General features: G+C 40.5%; 1 protein-coding gene across 4 annotated transcripts in view; it reads left to right on the top strand.

The window, feature by feature from the left end:
• The window catches only part of LOC102562730 (transient receptor potential cation channel subfamily M member 3), a 397561-nt gene that overhangs the window by 227177 nt on the left and 146623 nt on the right, over positions 1-23761 (top strand). The gene's annotated exons all lie outside the window — the stretch shown is intronic.

The following is a 23761-nucleotide window of genomic DNA, read 5'->3' as shown; positions in this document are numbered from 1 at the left end:
GAGGGTGAATGTCTGTTGGGTCAGAGGGAGGGCTCTAATTTATGGTGCTCTATGCAAGCCTCCATGGTTTAGAGCGGGGCCCTAAATGTTTGTAGGTTCCCTATCCCACCATCTTGTAGTCTAACAACTCCCTACTCATTTCAGGATCAAGTTGAAACATACCCACCTTAGTTCCACTTGGATGCAATGGACTTGATCCAGGGTGATTTGCCTAATTTGTCTATCTGTGTAAGACTGTGGATACACAGCATATTTATTCTTCAGTATTCCCAGTTTAGTCCTCATAAAAAGCAGTCTCTGGTATAAAGTTATTCTGAGAGAGTCAATTTGGTGGATACAGCACTGATCTGATATCATGATGTTTGTGATGCGTACATTCAAAGCCATAATTAAATTACGGTAAAGAAACATAAAACAATAAACATACTTCAAATGTTACAGATTTGTTTTCAATAAACCTCCAGATGTAATTATAGACAGCAAAAAAACCTGTCTTCCAGCATGGTTCTTCTTGCCTTTTTCCCCCACCCCAAAGTTACCATATCATTTCTCAAGTCAGATTATAACTTGTTTCTTTTTCAGAAGGCCAGCACTCCCATTGTGCAATAAGTCATAAATCTTTGTTATGAAAATATCTGCTGTCAATGAATGATCTAAAAAAAGAGGGATTTTTTTTTTCAGCTGTGTAGCTGAGATTGCTAGGTTAAGATAAATAACAACCGTATGTTGTATAACATGTAGGGAGTGCATGAGACAATGATGGTAAAATGGAGACAAGTTAATTGCAGTAAATTACTCAAATTGTTAAGCACATAACATTCTAATTGCTAAAAGCAGACTTCTCCTGTAGGAGTTTCCTTTGTTAAGGTTTCTATGAAGATGTTAAAGTAACAGGCCCTGTCACTGTAATTGAATTAGTGTTTTTTAAAAAAGAATTTGAGGTATAATTCACTTCTATTAAAAGAAATTAATGTTGCCTATTGGAGTTTTTTGGTTTGGTAGGGGAGAGCTTGCATCTATTAAAATACTTTTTTTCCCCTTTTCAATATAAATAAAGGAATGCATTTATTTAGCTCCTGTTGAGAACTAGGATTGTTTTTAAAAAGCTAGAGTGGAACTGTTCATTTTACACTGGTACATATATGTTTCATTTTGCTTGACTATTCTCTGTACCTGGGTACATTAGTTATACTTATGGCCAAGGAATTTTACTCTGCTGTAGTCTGCTGTATGATTTGGCTAAGTGTGTAGCTAAAGTCAAATTTCATGTGTGAAATGCAATACTTCTGTTTAATTTGTTAGACACTTGTGAAGCTTTGTAAAGAAAGAAAATGTAAATGATGTTACCTTCTCAAAGACTTCAGCAACTGCTAAACCTGAATACTGGACTAGCTATATGGCTGTGCAGGTGTCCAAATGCAGAATAGTTCTCTACCAACTTGTTTACAGTTGTGCTGAGTGAGAAGAGACTGTTGTTAAATAGCATTTTGCATGTGCTCACAATATAGTGGCAAAAGTACAGTTGGATCTATGGAGCATACGTATCGTAGGAAAGAGCTTTTTCTCCAAGGCATAACTAAATAAATGCCTTTCAATAAGCTCATTTTACTGATTAGCATTACTGCTAATCTCTTAATAGATTATCAATTCAAAATGTCTTTACATGCTGGTTGGGATTACACAAAACCCCAGTAAGCTGAGTTTTGAAATAAAATTCAGTGGATGATACCAGTATTTATAAAAAATCGAACTGCATCATCATATCTGAACAGGCTCAAACATTCAAACATAAAATCATGAAGAGTGTGGACAAAGTGAATAGGAAGTATTATTCACCAAGTTTCAGAATACTAAAGCTAGGAGGCACCCACTGAAATGAGTAGGGGACAGGTTTAAAACTGACAAAAGAAAGTACTTTTCTACGTAGTACAGAGTTAACTTGTGGAACTCATTACCACAGGAAGTTGTAGAGGCAGATAGTATAGCCAAGCTCAAAAAGAGACTAGATAAATTCATGAATGATAGATCCACTAATAACTATAAAAACAGAACAGTCAATGCCAAAAGATGTATCCTCTGGCATTTCTAAACCAATGATGATGGATACCAGTGGGGGCTATGGCAGGGGACGTACCCTCTTCATATGCTCCATCTCTGAAGTACCTACTCCTGCTGGTATCAGAGACAAGATACTGGGCTGGGTGGACCACTGATCTAGTCTAGTATGGCATTTCTTATGTTCTTATTAGGTATTTGAAATCTTGATCCATATCCCAAACCAGTAGCTCAGGTCCACTTTTATTCTTCATCAGCCAAACAAGAAAAAACAATTTCTATTCCTAAAAGGTAAAACAGTCTCCACATTTGGTACTCCAGGTGTCTTTAATGTTATCTTCTGCAGTCTTCCTCTTTCCCTTTTGGTCTCTCCAACTCTATTGTGGCCAAGTAGCTACTGATCAATGTAGATCCAGAGTTAGAAAAGCAATGAACAGCCTTTAATTAAATGATGAAAGGGACCAGAAATTTACCACATCCATATAGCAATTAGATATTAGTATATATATGTATACATAGATATAAAACACTTGTTGTGTTTTATAATACAAATGCTAAGGAGACATGAAACTCTCAAGCACTGATCATTTTTAGAAAATTATTCAGAATAAATGTATCATACATTTTTTCCAAGCAGGTTTCCTGAAAAGCCCTGCATAAAGGCTTCATAAATCATTCATTCTGTAACTAGGGCCTGAAAGAGTTAATGTGGCAGGAAGAACATTGTGTATATGGTTACACTGAAAGTTAATTTTGCATGATATTAAATCTTCTTGGGAAAATGATTCTTTGGACCAAATTCTGCTCTAATATAAGCAGATGGAACTCACTGAAGTCAGTAGTGTTTAAAACTGAGATTGACTCCCTATATTTAGATAACGACGTAGATGCTATATTTACCCAAATCCAAGATTACTTTAAACTTAAGACAGCTACCAATAATTAAATTGTATACACAAAAAATGTATAAATTTGTTATAATTTTCTTTGTATAGAATCTAATTATTTTTCATCTTAATACGAAACTGATGGATCTAAAAACAAATTTAGGCCATTCTCCATGGCCCAATTCCTGCCTATTGATGGCACTCTCTGTTGAATACTTGAGTCTATACTGAGAAAATGGTATTTTATCTTTATCTTAGAATTCATCTCTTCCTTCATAGCTGCCTGTTGTTTGTAACTTGGTACCAACCTTCAGAAAATGTAGGAATTTTAGAAAACGACTTAAAACAAGATTTCTCTAACTTTTTCTTAAGCCTTTACTCGTGAAAATGTATGGAGTCTGGTTTTGATCTCTCTAAAAACAGTGTAACTTAATTTTTCCTTAGCAGATCTGCTTCTGGTTTGCACTGGTGAGAGCAGAATCCAGCCTGCAGAACTCCAGTATCAAGAGTGTGTCCGTTTCACTATGTAATGTAGCATAGTGGTGGGAAATTGGCAGCAATTCAATGAAAAACTATTTTCAACTTGCATATCTCAAATTCTGGTAGCTCTGATCCAATTCTCACTTCACTTTAAATGGAATATGTAGGCAACATAGGCTCTGGTGCTCTCCTGCAGTTGGGATTGCCTGTCAGCTGATCAGAGCTCCCAGCCTGGGAGCACATGGAGCTGTTGACCCTGATGTACTCCTGCAGTTGGGAGCTCAGATTAGCTGATGGGGTCTCAAAGCTGCAGGAGCACATTGGAGTCAAAAGCTCCAAGTGCCCCCATGGCTTAAAGCCCCTCCCAGCCGGGGGAGTGTATAGGATCCGAGGGAGCACCACTTGCCAGTGCCAAAATTATACCTCCTGCCATGCAGATGTGGCATGTTGGGATCACAGATCAGATCCCATCACACCTTTAATTGAACATCTGTCAATGGCCTTGAAGCTGGTAGGTCCCCAGGTTCCACACTCACCAGTGATAGGGAGTTGTTAAAATAGTATCTTGCATTTTCTCTTGTATCCTGGTTCTATGATATGAGATGGTGCAATCTGGTCCACACCTGTACTGACAAAAGAGCCCAAACTAGCAACTCCCCTGGTGTTTTGTTCATTTTTCAGTCTGTCGCAGGGTTTTACATACTTTCTCATAAGGGCAAATTCAGGTAGCTGAGTTTAAAGTTTGAAAAATATAAGAATGAAGTAGCCATTTAGAACTCCAACATAAAGCTATTGGAAGTCCACATGTTTCACAACAAGATTCTCCTGTGTTAACAAGGAGCCTCACTGGGCACCTCCACACGTACCTTGCATGGATGTAACATAAGTTTATAAAGCTTCAGACATAACCAAAGCAGTTTCCATAAACATAAGGGCCTCATTTTCCATGGCCCTGTTCTAGACATTAGCAGCTGTGCAAAGGAAGTAAAAATGCCTCTATCTGGAAAAGTGAGTAGGGAATTCTGTTAGTGTCAGGTTGTCGTTGCTTTTCACATGCTGGAAATAGATCACTAGGAATCCTGGTTTTTCCTGATTAAAATAATTGCAATTTCTCTGATAAACCCCCCAAAACCAGTGATTAAAATGAAAAGCCACTAACCCCCCACCCACAGCCCCCTTCCTCCCCCCCAGCCCTGCTGGTAGGGGCCCCCAGATGCCAGGGCTATGGGGCCAGGGACACAGGTCCACAGCCCCTGGCAAGATGTGGGGGCTGCTGCAGTGGAGCAGAGCCTGTCTCCACCCCTCTGCTGCCTGCTGTGGGCTCAGGCAGGGGGTGAATTGGGCCTGGCTCTCTGCCACTGTACACAGTCCTGCGGGGACAAGGGAGGCTGCCGAATGTGGGCTCAGGTGTGTTTCCCACCCTGCTGCCCTCCCCTGGGGCCTCTGCAGCCCAGCAGGTGCGACCCAGTGCTGCAGGGCGCAGCTGGGCTGTGCAGGGATCTTCTTTCTGCTGCAAGCTCTGCACTGCCCTGGCGAGGCATCCTCTACATGTGCAGCAGCAATGAGGGGCACAACCTCATGCCGCTGCCCCCACTGGTGCTGTGCACACAGGGGATGCGTCACCAGGGCAGCACGGAGTTTGCAATGGCAAGGAGATCTCCATGCAGCCCTGCTGTTTTCTGCAGCGCCAGGTTGCGCCTGCTGGGTTGCAGAGGCCCCACAGGAGTGGGGGAGCCCATGCCTGAAGCAAGCAGCCTGTGCTTGCCCCCACCTGCCCCTGCCCCTGAACAGGGTCCCCCTCCCCCCACAGGAGTGTGCGCAGCAGCAGGGTGCTGGCCCCTCCGCCCACTTCACCCTGGAGAAACTGCCTACAACCCCATCCCGCTCTCTGCCAGGGCCCTGCAGCTGCGCACTGCAGCCTTGGGCCCCAAGCCCACACACTGCCTAGCTTGGGAAAAGCTCAGTCCTGCCCAAGTCCCTATGGGGGCCTCAATCCTCCCTGCCCCACTTACCTATGTGAGCTGCTCTCCAGGCTGCCTGGCAGCCACATGCATATACATGCACATAGCACCCCTTGCCTACCATCCTCTCCCCACTCCCTCCCAGCCCCTTGCAGGCTGGAGCTCTGCCAGCCTGCAGAGAGCTCTTTGCAAAACTGCAAAATCTATGGGTTTCTCCAATAAAATGAGAAATCCGCATTTTCCTTTGTTAAAGAGTAAAACACGCAGTTTTTTCCATTTTTCTGCAGAAAACAGAAGACCTGGATCCCTGGTCATCACATAACAAAAGATTCTGTTTGAAGTCATGAAGGGTTCATGCAAAAATGCTTCACCTTGAGCCATTACACAAATTAAAATGAACAAAAAACCCATACTTCTAGATTTGAATGTGTGTGCCCTTTCCTGGTTATCCAGTTATCTAAAACCTCCTTTGAATTTGATCTGGAGCATTTCATGTGGTAGAAGCTGTTCTGTTCTGCCAAAGATAACATGCAGGAAAGTAGTAACTTTTTTAAAATATGAAAGATCTGTCAGCTGATCCATAACGGATGGACATGATCATTTTAGAGGCTAGTTTTCTAGCAGCAACATGCAGTCAGATAGTATTTACCTAAAAGCACTACACAAGAAGCTGTGTGGTGCCACCCAGAAGCATTTTTTTTTTTAAGAGCAATGGAAATCTGAGTTTTGAACTCTTCACTGATTTTTGGACAATCAAATGTATGTGCATATAGGCAGTTTGTAGCAAAAACTGTATCTATTAGTATAGTGCTATAACCACTTTTAATTACATCAAGATGATGATCAATGATATTATAATTCTTATAACTGTACAGCTCAAAACCTATTATGTTTTTTCTATTTCCCTTCTCTCATATTTCCTCTTTTCCATGTATTTTATGTCAACAGCAGTTTAGCACTTGAGAGTCTGTAGGCATCTATAATATATTTTACCTTCAAAGGGCATAGGATTACTGGAAGAATGGGAAAAAATGGAAGTTCTCTTAAATGTATTATGGAAAAGTCCCTTAGGTACTCTAGACATGCACACAGGGATAAATTATTCTTTGTAAAGAGTCATCTTTTTAACGTTGTGATTTGTGGTCAACTTAAGGTAAAGGACCAGTAGTGTTGTATTAAGCTAGGTGTAGTATAAGCAAGCACTCAATACAGTCAATGGATCATTCAATAAAAAACTATCCAAATTGGTAGCTTGTGCTGTACATTGTAGTTCTGTGTTTTTAGCACATGTTCAAAAAGCAAACTGAGTTTAAATCTTCAATTGTTAATCAGACAATCAGTGAAGCATTCCTCAACCAGATTTACCTATTTAAAGGTAAATCTGGTTGAGGAATGCTATTAGGGATAGCTTTGAATCAAAGCTTATTGAACCATAGACTCCAACATAAGTTAGAAAGTTGAGTTCTGAAAATATATAGACCGGGAGCACTATAATAATGTCACCCCTTGCTAGCCCAATGGGAAAAATAATTATTTTACTAAAACCTCATTTTTCCACAAGAGAGCAACAAATTTAAACAACTAATTCACTTCACTGAGCAGTGTTGAACAAAGCTCAGAGACTTCAGTTAACCACATTTAATAGAGGTACTAATCTGTATTAAATGAAATTCTTCAAGAAATCACACTGAAACAATGCTTAAGTAAAATCAGCAAGTCCTGATACAGGAGCCTGCTGTGGCAGATAGCTGGAATGCACTGTATAATCAAATTCCTCAAGATTGAAATGCCCAAGCCGTTCAAGTAACAATTTTTTTTCCCATTGTTAGATTCTCATACCCTGTGCATTCAAAATTACATATTTTAAGAAATGCAATTAAAAGCAGTATTACAAAGTCAAGTCAAAGCAGGAAAGTAATTTTAAACTGCTTAAACACCCTCACTAGGAATGACCTCCATCATACAGCTTAGTAAACCAATAAGACTAAGCTCCTGTGTTGTGTGTGGTTCTGTTCCTAGTGTATGATTATTCACATTACCCAGGAGCTCTCATAAACATACATTCTTTTTCAGAACCCAATGTTTACTTACAGTGATGAAGAGCTCCAAAAAGTCTTTGCTTAAGTCTAAAAAAGAGGGAAATGGGAATGGTTTACATCATGTATTGTTCAAGATGATTAATAATAGGCTCCATGGTGTCTTTTAAGAAACAGGCTTTTGTTGACATGCAGTTAATACTGTCTCTGTAACATCTTATTTATCTGCGTGGTACTTGTACAAAAATAATGGTTTGAGTCATGCATGATCTGTGCTGGATTCTGCCACTGCAGACCTTGGTGCAGGCCTCGTTATGGTAAAATAGCCAACTAAAGGCAACACACGGCACTTTCTCAAAGGGCCCAGTGCCAGCAAGCAGATTCCTAAAGCTAAGCAGGTCTATAGAGAATTGCTATATAATTCAGAGAATAGAGCCCGGAACATAAGTTATGCCTTTTTACAACGTTAAATTAATATGGAGCTGTATCACAGAAGTATTATTGCATTTACCTAAATCCAAACATGATCCCCCAATTATAGATTCATAGATTGTAGAGTCAGAAGGGACCACAATGGATCATCGTGTCTGACCCCCTGCCCCTGGCAGGAAAGAGGACCGAGGTCAGATGACCCCAGCCAGGTGACTATCTAGCCTCCTTTTGAAGACCTCCAAGCTAGGTGATAGCATCACCTCTCTTGGAAGCCCATTCCAGATCCTGGCCACCCTTACTGTGAAAAATTTCTTCCTAATATCTAACTTAAATCTACTCTCAACTAGTTTACACCTGTTATTCCTAGTCACTCCCTGGTGTGCCCTAGTAAACAACGCTTCCCCTATTCCCCATTGACCTCCCCTAACAAATTTATAGGCGGCCACAAGATCTCCCCTCAGCCATCTCTTGTGAAGGCTGAAGAGATTCAGCTCTCTCAACCTCCCCCCATAGGGTCTATCACGAAGGCCACTAATCATGCGAGTGGCCCTCCTCTGGACCCTCTCAAGATTCCCCGCGTCCCTCTTGAAGTGTGGTGCCCAAAACTGGACACATTACTCCAACTGCGGCCTGACCAGTGCCGCATAGAGGGGGAGCATTACGTCCTTTGTTCTATTAGTCATGCACCTGCTAATGCACAACAAGGTGCGATTGGCCTTGTTGATGGCCTCGTTACACTGCCGGCTCATGTTCATCTTGGAGTCAATTATGACTCCAAGATCCCTCTCTGCCTCCGAGCTGCTGAGAAGGACACTCCCCAACCTATAGGTGTGCTGGGGATTCCTCCTTCCCAGGTGGAGTACCGTACATTTATCTTTATTAAATTGCATCCTATTTCTCTCTGCCCATTGATCCAACCTGTCCAGATCAGCCTGAATCTGCTCCGTGCCCTCCAGTGTACTAACTTTACCCCATAACTTGGTATCATCAGCGAACTTGGAAAGGGCACTCTCCACGCCTTCGTCCAAATCGCTGATGAAGATATTAAATAATATTGGTCCAAGGACCGAAACTTGCGGGACCCCACTGCCCACCTCCCTCCAGGCTGAGAAGGAACCATCCACCACCACTCTCTGGGTGCGGTCCCTAAGCCAGTTGGCCACCCACCTGACCGTGTAAGCGTCCACTCCACAGTCTGCTAGCTTCCCAATGAGGATAGGGTGCGAAACTGTCAAAGGCCTTCCTAAAGTCCAGGAAGATGACATCAGCCTTGGTTCCCGCATCCAGGCAGTGTGTGACCTGGTCATAGAAGGCTACAAGGTTTGTCAGGCAGGATCTACCTGTGACAAACCTGTGCTGGTTTCCCCTCAGCATCGTTTCCCCTGCTGGGCCTGCACAAATGTGTTATTTGATTATTTTCTCTAGCATTTTCCCAGGAATAGAGGTAAGACTGACTGGTCTAAAGTTACCTGGCTCTCCCCTTCTCCCTTTCTTGAAAATGGGCACCGCATTGGCCGTTTTCCAGTCCTCAGGGACCTGGCTGGAGCACCATGAGTGCTCGAACAACTGTGCCAGAGGCTCAGCTATTACACTGGCCAATTCTTTCAGCAGCCGTGGATGGAGGTCATCCGGGCCTGCTGACTTGTATGCATCCAGCTCCTCCAGGAGCTCCTTAACTATTTCAGAACTAACCGTAGGCGGACTGGTACCCTGTGGACATCCGTCAATGATCAAGGTGGGGGAATTGGCTTGGTCGGTACATAGAAATACTGAAGCGAAGAACTCATTGAAGAGCTCTGCTTTTTTTCCCCGTGTCAACCACCAACTGTTCTGGTTTGTCCTGCGGGGGCCCTATGTTGCTCTGAGCTTTCCTTTTGCCCACTATATACCTGAAGAAGGACTTTTTATTGTCCTCGATTGTTGAAGCCAGCCTGAGCTCAAGCCCCGCCTTGGCCTGTCTAACTGCTTCCCTGTAATAGCACGCCAGGGAGATATATTCCTCCTTGGTGGCTACTCCCTGCTTCCATTGCCTATATATCTCTTTCTTTGCCCCCAGACTCTCCTGGAGTTCCCTGTTCAGCCAAGGGGGCTTTTTTGCCCCCTTACCTCCCTTCCTACGTAATGGGATAGACTCCTTTTGAGCCCCAAGGATCACACCCTTGAGATACCTCCAACCCTCCTGGACCCCCATTTGCTCCATGTTCTTGAGTTGCATCCCCTCACTAACTAGCCTTCTAGACTTGCTAAAGTTGGCACTTCTGAAGTCCAACACCTTAGCCCAACTAGTTACTTTACCCACCCTTCGCTGGATAGTGAACTTGACCAAGTGATGGTCACTATCTCCCAGGCTACCATGAACTCTCATGTTCCCCATGAGATCATTCCCTGTTGCTAAGACCAGGTCAAGCAAGGCACTACCCCTGGTGGGACTAGACACCACCTGGGTTAGGTGGAGGTCCTGCACACAATGTAAGAAACTCCATGAGTGGCTTGTTTTGGCTGTCTGCTCCTCCCAGCAGATATTTGGGTAGTTTAGATCTCCCATGACCACCGCCTCCCTCGCCTGTGTGGCGTCTGCTAGCTGCCTGGAGAATACATCGTCTAGCTGTTGATCCTGATGAGGAGGCCTGTAGTAGACCCCCACAACCAAGTCCTTTTCCCCTGGCCCTTCCTGGATCCTGACCCACAATGCCTCGGTGTTCCCCTCCTCCACCCCCGCCTTAATGGTGGAAAACATATACTGCTCCTTAACATAAAGTGCTACCCCCCAACCTTTTTTCCCCACTCTGTCATGCCTATACAACCTATACCCCTCTATGCCTACCGTCCAGTCATGTGTAGAATCCCACCATGTCTCAGTTAGTCCGAGACATCTATTATTAGATTCTAGACTTAGAATAATAAATTTGTTTTAATTTTTCATATCTCAGATTTAATTATTGGAAGGTCCTCTTAAATTCATCCCCTGTACCACCAACAGAGGGAAAGTAGTGGCAGGGAAAGCACTGGCTGGGGGCCAGACAACCTGCCCCATGCCCCTTGTCTCATCCTGCCACTAGCCCCAACTCCCACCATGCCTGTACCCCTGGTGACTGTTCCCCCCCACCAGTGCCTTTCCTCCCTGCCACTGGTCTCCCTTTAGTGCCTGTCCCTATTCCTGCTCTGGCTTTGTCTCCACCAGAGGCATGGAGCTCCTGGCTGGGCCAGGCAGTAGCAGCAGCTCTGGCTCCAGCCTCCAGTCCCACTCGGGATCAGGGTCAGAGCCAGAGCTGGAGCCACAGCAGCTTCCCCTGCCACTCTGTGTGCCCCTTTCCTGTGCTCCCCCCCTGCTCTGTTCATCCCTTTCCCCATGTTTCATGTGTCCCTCTCCCCATGCATACTTCACACATCCTTTTCCTCTGTGCTCCCCTGCAAAACCTGCACTCCTTCCCTGTGCTCCCCTTGCACTCCCCTTGCTTCATGCACCCCATACCTTCCTCATGAGCCACCCTGCCCCATCCAGCACCACAAAAGCTGCTTGCTTGGCCCATACTTGAATCTAAGATGAGGGTCTCCTGCCATGCTGAATGGGGAAAAAATACCTTGTCTTAGATTTGAGTAAATAGTATTTTCTTCTAGGAGAATTTCTATGGTACTTTGTGAAACAGGCTGCTTCAGCTTTGTACCATTAGTAAGGGTGCATAGAAACAAAATCTACTTTCTGCCTTAAATACTTACAATGCTACCCCAACCCTGCAGGCTGCTCCCCTCAAGCAGACCCACTGAAGTCAGGGAGTAAGGGCCAGCCCACATAGTAGAGTTTTCAGAAGCTTAATGAGGATTCCCTGTATATACTATTGGAAGAAGACATTGTAAAATCATAACTCTAATATTAATTCAAAAATTAAAAATGGACTGGGTTCATCCTCTATTATTCCACTTAAGGTCAGAGGCCACTATGTGAACTGAGAGACTTTAGTATCTTAACCAAAACAGGTATTATTCACCGAATTGTTATCATGGAAAAAAGAATCTTTATAATAAAAAGTAGTCCAAAAGAGCTAATAAATTATATAGAAAACGTCAATAGCTAAATGAGAGCACTGTCAATTATAGAGTACTAATATTATTAAATGGCATGTACATTTAAGGTTCAAAATAATACTCGTAACACAAGATAGGGTAATCAATGTGTTACCTAGATTCTAGGTCATAACTTACTATGGGTTGAGCTTCAGCTTTCCATGTTTTTATAATGGAAGATTTTTTTGATGTAAAAGGTTTAAAACTGTCAAGCCTGAGATAACAATTCATTTGTCAGTCAGTTCCTCTGAAGTGAGATTTTAACCATGGGTCAAACAGGGACATGTGAAAACACATTTTAAACTGTTATTTTCAGCAGGGTTTTCCTTTTTTTCCACGTTTATTTCTCCTTTTATGTGTTTTATGTAAATATTCTGCCTCCCAGCCAATCCTTTCCTTCTGTTTCTACCTTACAGATCTGAGAATGAAGTCACAGTCCATTACTTTTTGCTTCATAATTGACTTTGTTATTAAAAAAAAGTATTGAGCTTTCACTCAGGAATAAAGAACATATTTAAGGGCCTTCCTGTAATGGAACTAGTATTATGGGAGCCAATAGAGTAAAGAGACCTAATTGGAAAATGTAACAACAGTCATTGATGATATATTGAAAAATATCTTAAATCAAATTGTAACGAAAAGTTGTATGCGATTCACATTGCTTTGCATGAGAAGACTAGGTGCTTGAATTGTTTGATAGTTGTACATCTGATATTATGCAGAAGTCAAACCTAAAAAATGTAGACGAACAGTTGCATTTTAAATATATATGATTATGAAAGTATCTTGTGTGAGGAAATGTTCTGGAAACAACACTCATGCATTCATCTCTAATGGGAAATTCAGGTAGTACATGGACCCAAATTTAAATAGGTCACAATACAATCTATTTTTAAATATTCTTTGTGTGAATATTCCAGTTTTTTATCTGGCACTCTGGAAGCACATTTTACCAGAGTCAATGTAATTTTTTTTCAAAATGAATTTGGAACAGATTAATCAATGCAGTTTTGAAAGAATGAATTAATGAACTAATTGCCAGAAGGAGCAAAGCAATCATAAATAACCCTACAATAATTTACAGTTGAGCATATGCAGTGGGAAGAAACAAATTTCAAGTTCCCAAGTTATACTTATTATTCTAATCAGGGGCACACCCAGAGAGGGTACAGTGGGGTGACTGCACCCCTTTTTCGGGTTGTACTCCACCATGGGAGCCTCTGGGAACTTTTTAAAGTCCCTAAAGCAGGTGAAAATCCAGGACAAGTTTTTAAGCAGCTCCCTTCCCCTTCATGATAAAGGGCGCACCCCCTCCCACCTGCCTTTCCCAGCTGTCATGGAGGCAGGGAAGCACCAGAGCTGTTCCTGCCTGCTGTGCGGGGTCTGGGTTCAGTGATTGCAAGGAGATGGATGGGGTTGCTCTTCCCTGCACCATGACCAAAAAGGCTCTAGAGCTGCCTCCTGCCAAACAGTGAAGAAAGCAGCTGGGTGATCTGTGGAGTTGAGGGGCAGGGGGGAAAGGAGGAGAAGGACCAAGACTGAACAAGAAGGGGAAAGGATGGGGGATATTCACCTACTTTAAAAAGTTGGTCCAAACTGGTAGGGGCAGACGCAGCTGGGAGCAAGGGGTGCAGCCACCGCTGCAGTGCTAATTGCTTCTCCTGCACCCCACCCTTTAGGAAATCCTGCATCTGCCCCTGATTCTAACTAACAGTCAGTCAAAAATATTTTTAAATATTTTTAAAAATTAAATATTATTTGCCAGCAATGAAAAACATGGTTTAAAACATTTATTTTGAGGTATGGGCATAGTGTAGAATTCAAATCAACTAAGAAAGATTAGTGATCTGCACTAGTGACTACTGCACTAGTGACTGCTACCAATATTCACCTAATTTATATACAGAGGATTTATTCAGGGTGGGGGGGAAGGTGTGGGACAGCTTGTGATGGGTGTGTTTAAAAAATGCATCTGGACCACTTCTAAGACCATTGAGTTGCATAACTCTCTAAATAGTACCAAATTTGTCTAAAATATAGATACAAATTCAGAGTAATTCTAGTTGGCTCAGTCTATTCACCACCTATAATTCCAGGTTAACTGAACTATGACATTATTAAATGTCATGCTTGCACCATTATACAATTAGACATTGCTTTGCTCACGATAGCGTTTTACTTCCAAAGCATGAAGAAAGTGCATACAATCAGTTTATTGTACTGTTCTCAAAATCCAGAAGAGGGGTTATTTGACAGGGTTTCAAATTGCTCATCCACTCCAATGAATAAGTTAATGTTAATCTTTCCTATACATTTCCTCACTTATTTCCTTCACAGCTAGTCCAAAATACTGTAGTCATTATTTTTATAATGAAAAGTTTAATGAAAAGGTTCTATAGTATCCTTAAGGAAATTTAGTTCTTTTTTTCCAGTAAGTTAAGTTTTTCTCTCTGTTTTTAATTTAAATCTCACTTGTTACATACTTCCTTCTCCAAAACAGTGCACTAGAATGAAACTTAGTATTCAAGTATTTTTCTCTTATAAATTATAGCAACATTTGAATTATTATATGTATGAACCTCAGTCCAATGTTAGTTTGTTCATGACAAAAGCAAAACAGTTATACTACCAAGCATTTATCTGAAGTCTCATCTGTCCTCTACCTCCCTTTATTATGAAGTGGAGAGTATTGCTTATTATACAAAGTATGCCTGTTTTATAGTTACCTTGTTCTTCATCTCTTTATCTTCCTACTTGTTTGTTTCATGCACCTCTTAGTCTCATTGTAAATATAGATTTTGAACTATGTGAGGAAGCAACAACTGTTTTCTTTTGTTTGTGTAGCATTTGGCACAATGCTGATTTGATCCAGAATAGTGTTCCTAGGGGTTTCAGATAAGCTCCTACAACAGAATGTCAGGAATCCAAAAACAAATTCATGTGCACACACCCACACACAAAAGAAAAGAAAAGAAAAGAAAAGAAAAGAAAAGAAAAGAAAAGAAAAGAAAAGAAAGCTCACCCAGAACTGTATTTAAAAACAATAAGAATCCGAGTTTGTGCTCTTCCCCGAAGCTCCTAAATTGGAGCAGACCATCTTTGAAAACAAAATTTCAGTTGTAGGCAGGAAACATTTCAGAAAATCTGATGCCAAATAAATAATACAACCTCGAGCTGATTGGTTTCAACAGTGGTTCTTCGGACAATCAAACATATATACTTTTGGGCAGTTTATAGTAATACATGCATCTGTTAGTATAATGGTCAAACCAGTTGTAATTCTACAAAAAAAAATTGACCAATGATATTATAATTCTTTAGGAGTCAGATGCCATATGTATAGAACAATTTCTTTAAAGAAGTAATTGTTGGTTTCCAGTAGTAAAGTTTGCAGAAGCCTATTCCTAAAAATGCATTATATTTGGGGTTGTGTTCTAGGTTTGCTATATTTTTTCTGCAGAGTATTATGAAAAATAACCCTGCTACTGGCTCTTTTTGATGAACCAGTGTGGAGGGGGGAGGGGAGATTATTCTTACAAAAAACAAAAAAAAGAATCCTCTTGGGATATGAATGTCTCTCTCAGAGCTTTGGATGTTCTCATGCTAGCTGTTGTCTGTCACTTTGCATCATGTATGGCAGCAACTGGTAATAGGTGTAAAGAACAAAGAAAGTGGCACAATGCTGTTTATTTTCTATTTAGTAGTATAAATGTGCATTGGAGGTAAGAGCTGACTCATCTCCAAGCCCACCCAAAATAGAGGATGAAAGAAAGAGTAAACACCATGAAATGGGGAGTTGTGAAGTAGCATCATTCAGCTGCTGGAAGGTGGGGGAGGTTTTGGAAGGAGTCTTGCTCAGAGGGTAAAAGCACTGCAATAGTGCTACCTCTCCTATGAAAGCTGAATTTCACCCTTTCCTACTTCACTGCACCCTTTGTGAGCTAGAACAGAGGTCCCCAAACTCTTTCTTGCTGCATACCCCCTTCCAGATTTACCATCTGCCTGTGTACACCTACCAGCATATATTTTATATTTTAACCCCATTATTATTATAATGAATTTTAAATCTGCTATTACACCATTTATCCCGTGAACCCTCCAAAGATGTCTTGCATACCCCCAGGGTTGTGCATACCACAGTTTGGGAACCCCTGGACTAGAACATACATCCATTGCCCAACTTGTTGAGCAATTTATGGTTAAAGTTATATGGTTTCTTTTAGTATGATATTTTTGCTATTTTTTTCTAAATCAATACAGTATTCAATAATGTGTTCTTCATAATATTCTGTTATACTGTTCCCTTGCCCCAGTCTGTCTAGCATGAGTATTTCTGACAGTTAAATGCATTTGGCTTTTATTGAAAAGTCAACTTAGTTGAAATGTCATCTTTAAGAGCTTACTGGATGCTGTAACCAAGTTTCGATGTATTATAGAATGAGCAATATTTTTGAAGAACATTTATGAAGACACAGTCCAGATTCTACCCCCAGTTATATGCTTGCACATTCCCACTGTCAAAACCTAAAAAGAAATCACTAAGTGTGCATCTACTCATGACCCTACAACAATGTAGCTATGTCACCATATAGTGTGCTACAGCAATGTAGCGATCACGTGGGTCAGCAGGTACTTTGCCGTAGCGGCACTCTCGTCCAGTATAGTATACCACTATGGTGACACAGTGGCAAAATCTAACTGTGCACAGCACAGATGGCGCAGTTTGGACAGTTACTGTACTGCACCAAAAGGAAGTGCTATAGTACAGCACCGTAGCAACGTCACCTTACAGCAACATGTAGATGCACCGTAAGAGTTGTATTTTTGTTACTTGGAACAGAATTTGGCCTGCTACACTGTAAAATATGCCTCTTCATAGGCATATGTGCAACAATGTATCCAGTATTCAGAGACAGCTTTGTTTTGTCTGTGGACACTAAAATTTGATTATCCGGATCTAAAAGATACACTGGGCATGAAACACGACTCTGTACAATTTCTTTTTTCAGTTTTCTATTTTTTCAGGGCAAGAGGCTTTACTGAAATGGGAGAGGAGAGTTAGTAAAGAGGAAATGGAACACTTATAAACCCTACTCGACTTAAGCCCCACATTGCCGACAACAGACTTGGGGGCGTATATAGAATGGTCAGCAAGGAGCCACAGTATCTGTGACAGCTCTACATAAGCAGGCACAAGGAATGTTGTAGGAAACAGGCTTAGGGGGATTTATTAATATAGCTTTTATGCAAAGCCCGTGGCTCAAATTCTCCACCTGATATAGTGCACAATGGGGCTGAGTTCCCTGCTTTAATCTATAAACTGATGGTGTGGTTACAGAAAAGCTGCTTTCTTTCCATTTAGAAGTGTTATATTCCATTCCCTCATTTTTTCCCTATAGAAAGCCTGATAAGTTACTTTTTCTTTATGTAGGGGACCAAGATGGGTTGTAGAGACAATGAGCAAGTGCCAATTCTCATGGCCTGTAAAATAAGTTTTAAAATTAATTGCATCTACTCATAGCTTAAAGCAACCTTTTTAAATGAACAGTAACTGCTGAAAAAGATAAGTATCACACACAGGCATGACGTCGAAAAAATGCACCCCGGGCAGCCGATGCTCACTCTTCTCCCCATTTCTCCTACTTTCTCAGTAGCAGATGCTTGAGCAGACCTGAGGGCAAAGGCAGTGTCATGGAGTGCAATGTATTCTGGGAACCGTAGACCTCTAGACTGGCAGTGAAGTTTGCTGCTGCTGGGGGGTAGGGTGTGGGGAGGAACTTTCACCTCATTTTTCACCTCCAAAGCCTCAGTGGGCAAAAAAAAATGCTGAATTTGGCAGCAAAAAATGGGGATCAGTTCTTCTCCCACCAGCAATAAACTCCACTGCTGCTCTACACAACCACAGTTGCCACAACGCCTTGTCCTCTGACCCCCATTGCCTGCACTGGCTGCTTCATGGAGCTGGAAAGATCTAGCAGAGTGAGGCAAGGTAGCTTGGCCCATCCTATATTATGCTACTGGTATTGAATGTTTTAAAGTGCTGGAGAATAGGATATGACCTAACTTGAATGCAGTCTAATAAATCAGTATTTGCATAATTAATTATGCTTTGCAACTCTGCACCATTTCTGCACCAGGAGTGTGAAATCTAGGAATGCCTGAAACTGTGTTCATTATAGACAAAGCCACTGGTGGTTTCCCAGAAATGCTTGACTACACTGAGTCACTGAGAAATCCATTACAGAGGCTAGAAATAAAAGGTTCAATTACCTTATCACAACTGCTATATTCATTGCAATAGAATATAAAGCAACAATTCCTAAGGAACTAATTTACCTGCAGAAAAAGGATATACCATACCTTCTTGCATACAACATGTTGTGGAATGTAATATGGCAGAATGTAGAGGCAGAATGAAGAAGAAAAGACTTTTTCCAGAGTAACAGCTGTATAGAACAGCAACAAAGTCTAATCTTCAGCTGACTTATACTCCCTTTCATGCTTAAAGCTGAAACCCTAGCTGCTGCTGAAGACTAGTCTCCATTGATTGGTCTGTGATTTTGAAAGTTCAAAAGCATTTCCAGAGCTGTGAAATAGGAAGAAAGAGCCTTATATTCAGCTTGTTCACTCTCCTTTTCCTACTTAGGAGGAAGGAGGGGTAGCAGACAGAAAAATTGTCCTAAGAAAGGTTACCTTGATTAATGAAAGATCAAGACCATTAAAAAAGAGAGATGGTCTCTAACATCTCTAGAGTGAACAACAATAAGCCATTAAGTCAACTGACTTCCTCAGCTGCCTGAATAGTAATACCACAACTGCTGCACTGTGGAGCAGGAATCTAAGCTGGGTGCTTTCATCCTAGGCAGAAAATCATCTTAGCTGCTTAATATGTGCACCATTTTTGAAGGGCTGATTTTGGGGGTAAAAGGTCTATGTTGTATGCAAGAAAATACAGTATTCATGAATGTTTATGAGTATAATTTAATGATGCTGAAAATTTAGCAGTGTTCTTGCATCAAAGCTGAAGTGATTAATGACGGCTTTTTGACATACTTTTGTTTAGGTTTCCATTATAAATATCATCTTTGGTGTCAAACAATAGCTCTTCAGTGTTCTTATCACAACTTTGTAATGACCATATCCTAGGTTCTCATCCCTTAAACATACACATAGCTGTAAATCATATCATATGGATACATCTGAGGTTGCTAATAATATGCCTTTAAAAAAATAGAAAGTGTCCATCTCATTATTTTTATAAAAAGGAAAAAGATTTGCTATATCTAAGGGATTATCAGTTTTAAGACAGTTTTTTATTTTATTCATATAGTTCCTAGTGTTATTTGGCTTTTCATTGGATTGCCACATCCCAGTGTGTACAAATATTTTCAGTGTTTGATCTGACCATTAATTTTCTAGGTTCTGTCCTTATGCAATTTCTTTCCAGTGTAGAAACCCTATTTCACATTAAAAAAAGAAAAAATGAAAAGGCAGTTAAAATCTGTGCATAAACCTTGAATACCCAGAATGTCAAATTATTCCTATGTATCACACAGCAAACTTATGGGAAAGGCTTTGTTATCTCTCTAACATTCAGATAGCATGTTTAAAGGCCTCTTTTGAAAATGAAGAAAAATGAATATTAAACTAAATTATTTCCATAATCTTTAATCTTAATATGTATGACTTCATTATATGGGATGGAATATTAGATATTTTTCATTTTATTTTGTTTCAAATATGTACTTGCAACGTGCTTTCTAGTAGTAAGATAAATTGGATTTGTTCACTTTTCACTATACCTTAACACTGGCTGGATTGTAAAAGATCTTCCCTTTTACAAATGGGTAGATAGTTTTACCTTTTTGTACTGTCAGAATTAATTTAATTTACTATCTCTGGGCCAACCCCCCCCCCCCCCCCCCCCCCAATAAACACATGGCTATCAGCATGAGGAACTGGTCTATGAATTCCTTTCAGTTATAGCCACTATATATTTTAACTCAAGATAGATGATAGATTTTTAAACACAAATATAGTCTTTCTATACTGTTAAAAAGCAGAGGTTTTTTCTCTCCATAGCCAAAACCCTTGAAATATATCTAGATATGAAATGATATAAAATAATGACATAACATTTCATCTCCAACCATTTAAGCACACTTTACACAGTAACAAACTTAAGAGATAGACACATCCTGCCTCTCAGGGTCACCTGAAATAACCACAGTAAGGACAGAATGCCCCAGGTGCAAGACAGAACGATGGTTTATTTTGGGATGTGAAGAAGAATATTACATGTTTGGAGTATCAAATATTGTTCTGTGAAGTTGGAATGTTCAAAGCGTCACCCTTTATATTTAAAACTATCAGCATAAATTGGGCAAGCAGAACGTTAGCACAGTAAAAATGTACTACTTTATAATTCAAGCATTACCAGTGAATTTAGACTTTGAGTGTCAGGAGTTCAAATAATTAAACTCCCCCAGAGTTTTAAGTTCTTGGAAAATTCCCTGTGAAAGCAGAATAAGCAGTCATCTCACATTAAGTGGAATAGTCTCAATAGACCTGCAGGGGATCAGTAAGCTAAGTTGTCAGGAAAATGAGGGTTGTTTTTCCACCCCTAGAAACCACTGTTGAAGGTGTTTTGCAGGCAGCATGGCCTAGTGCCATCACCCTCTTTGCTCTGAGTCCGCAACCTTTCTCTGAGCACAGGCAAAGGGTCAGCAGTAGCGGTTAAGCTTGTGGAAAAGGCAGCATCAAGACTCACTCTTGGATAGGGTGGCAAGTAAAGTAATTTCAAGTGGAGAGATGCCTGCAGAAGCAGACCCCAGGAAGATGAGGGAGAATGGAAAGAAGAAAACCTCAGATGGAAGAAAGGTGGAAAATGCTGGTAAGGGGAAGGAGAGTTTCTCTGGGACAGGAAAAGAAATGGGTAGCAGTGTTGCCCACTGTCAGAATTTCATTGCATGTAATATAATTTTAGTCATGACTAGAGACAAATCTATCTAGCTCTTGAAGGAGAGGAAAGGAAATGATCGAGCAATAATATTTTTACAGGATGGAGAAGAGAGCAGATAGAGTTCAGTAGCTCAGTATACCTTGCTCATTCCTCAGACTTTTCCTGTGAAAACTGGCTTCTGCCTTTTCTCCATTCTCTGCCTTGTCAACATCAGGTCTAGGAAGAGGAGAGAGAGGAAAGAAACCCTGAAACTTCATAGGGAGAGGAGGTGTACTGACTGGCAAGGAACAGATGTGGAGTGAAGGGTGGCAGATAATTAACAAGACAATTTGGGTTTGGAGAGCAGGTCCATATATTCATGCTGTATTCTACACAAATGTTTATCATTGATTTATTGGGTATTCCAGCAGGTGCTCAGTGAGAGATCAGATCACCTTTCTCCATAACTGATAGCTGGCAACACTGTTATTGTCATGCATATACATTCATACAGATAGGCCATGGGTGGCAGGGTGGGGGGAGGGTGTTCAGAAATCAAGCCAAACTAAACAAACCCCAAAAAACCCAGTATAATTATTCTATATAAATCATAGAATTGTAGACTAATTTTATGATTGGGGGAGGGAAAATGTGGCTCATGTTTTGGGGTTGACAGTACTGGCTTTCAGAATTGGATTTCAGGCAGCATGTTTCCTATATGTCTAGCCATATGACATGCATACATGCATAATTTGTAGTGGTAACAAATAGTTTATTAGGATTTAGAAACACGAAATATTATATTGTTTTCTTGGGAGAGGGCTCTGATTGGCTGCACTTTGTAGTAGCATTGGTAGTAACCTACAAATTCTTACAGTAATTTTATTTTAGAACACTATAAATGGTTATTTTATAATAAACTCAGGAAAATATTGACATATGTCACTGAAACTAGAGAAAATCAAATGTTAAGTTTATGGGCTAGATTGTTTCTAAATGTGTCAAAACCCACCGGAAAGTATTGGGAGAGAATGGAAATCTGAGGGATTTCTTTATGATATTTTTTTCCTATTTCATTCCCCCTCCTTTCTTACTCATGTGGAATGAGCTGCTTCTCTGTTGCAAGGCTCCACTGATGCTGGGCAGGAAGTCCAGATCTCTGTACCAGTTTTGGAGTCCTGATTTGTATTTCCTCTCATCTTGGTGCATTCACATAAAAATAACCTCTCTGACTCAGTTAACCCATCTATAAAATATCTTGTTAGGATTAATTGGTTGATATTCACATAATTCTTTGAAAATAAAAAGGACTATGAAAATGGTGTGCGTCTGTGTAAATGCTGTACCCCTTAGCAGGGGTTGCCGCTAAGTGGTACAGCGTTGCTGCTAAGGGTACAGCATATTTTTTCAGTTATTTTCTGACAAAAACTCCTTACAGTATAGTGGTAACTTAACACTGCACACCATTGAAATAAATTGTTTCTGATTGTTTTCAAAGTAGTACATTTCTTACATTTGCAATGTGAAAGTTACAGCCAGTAAACAATAAGAGAATTATGCTCTGTAATGTACAGTGATAATAAATGACCACATTTTATGCCCTCCTACAGTGTGCTGAGTATGGGTTGATTTTTGAGACAATTGAAGATTGTTCTTAGAATGACTGAGATGATAATGTTTTCATGATAGCAAATAGAAAAGGAACAGAGTGTGCAAAAAGCAGGCTATGGTAGGTAAAGGTTTTCATTGCTTAGCCTGTATACTATAGTACTGCCAATAATAAATGCCTACCAGAAGTCACAGGAACATTTGAACTGTGATTTCTGGGAAACCTAGTGACCCATCTAGTATATACTATCTTCTCTTCAAAAGTGGTCAGTTTCAAATGCTTTAAAGAAATAAAAGCATGTCAATAGACACTTAATTGCACAAACATAGGAAAAAGGGAAAATTTGCCTTGACTACAGCAAGCGATAAAATTATTCCCTGAAGCATCAGGCTTGCTCCCTTTTTTAAATTTTGCCTAATCTGTTCTAACTGCAGCCATTCTTGTTCTTATTCATGTAGAACAGGGTTTTCAAAAAGTGCCATTAGCTTTCACTGGGGCTACTGTTCCAGGGTCATATAAATGCTTTTTAAAATCCTGCCTGTGACTATTTAATCCACTTTCTGACACTAAGTTACTTGCTTTGATTATATTGTGCCTATCCAGCTGCCTTCTTCCACTGCAGGGAAGACAAGAGGCCTTGTTCAGCAGTGCTTTGGGTCTGTGGAAGGATTTAGTCATAACCTTGTTACCCTTGCCCAGTGGAGATTAGCAAGGCTCTGGCACTGAGAGTTTCTGTCTCTTCATTTGTCTCATCACCAAAGTTGAACATAAAAGAAATGATTTTTCTCAGTGGTGTTACTCCTAAATTCCTTGTTAAACTGATTTAAGCTAGTCAGGACTTCAAACTCATATATCAAAGATAAAACATCACTGTTACCACGTGTGTTACACTGTGGTGAAGTTTATTTCTGGAGTTTTTTTTGCTGATTTATTTTTCATAGTTAATGCTCTCCCCCTTGGGAAGCAGTATTCAGTTTACAAAAAACAACTTCCTGATTTTTGTAGTCCTAATTTCATTTAATTAACAACAAGCTGTGTTTTAAATGTTAATGACCTTTATTCTGCAGGTTTTTAAATGAGCAGTGTCAGTCTTTTCAAAAGCACTAATCAGAAGAGCAGGCTGTAATTCAATTGAGCAATTTTCACATTATAAAACAGACTACTACAGAAAATAGCCCTCATGGTTTATGGACTATTATGGACTCTTTTTATTACTACTGAGATTATAGAAATAACCACAGTATTGGCAGTTTTATTGCCTGATAATGTCATAATATTAAAACATCTCCATGTGAGCC

This window comes from Alligator mississippiensis, chromosome 3, assembly GCF_030867095.1.
Source record: "Alligator mississippiensis isolate rAllMis1 chromosome 3, rAllMis1, whole genome shotgun sequence".
Lineage (NCBI taxonomy): Eukaryota > Metazoa > Chordata > Crocodylia > Alligatoridae > Alligator > Alligator mississippiensis.
This window is presented reverse-complemented; position numbering and strand designations above follow the sequence as displayed.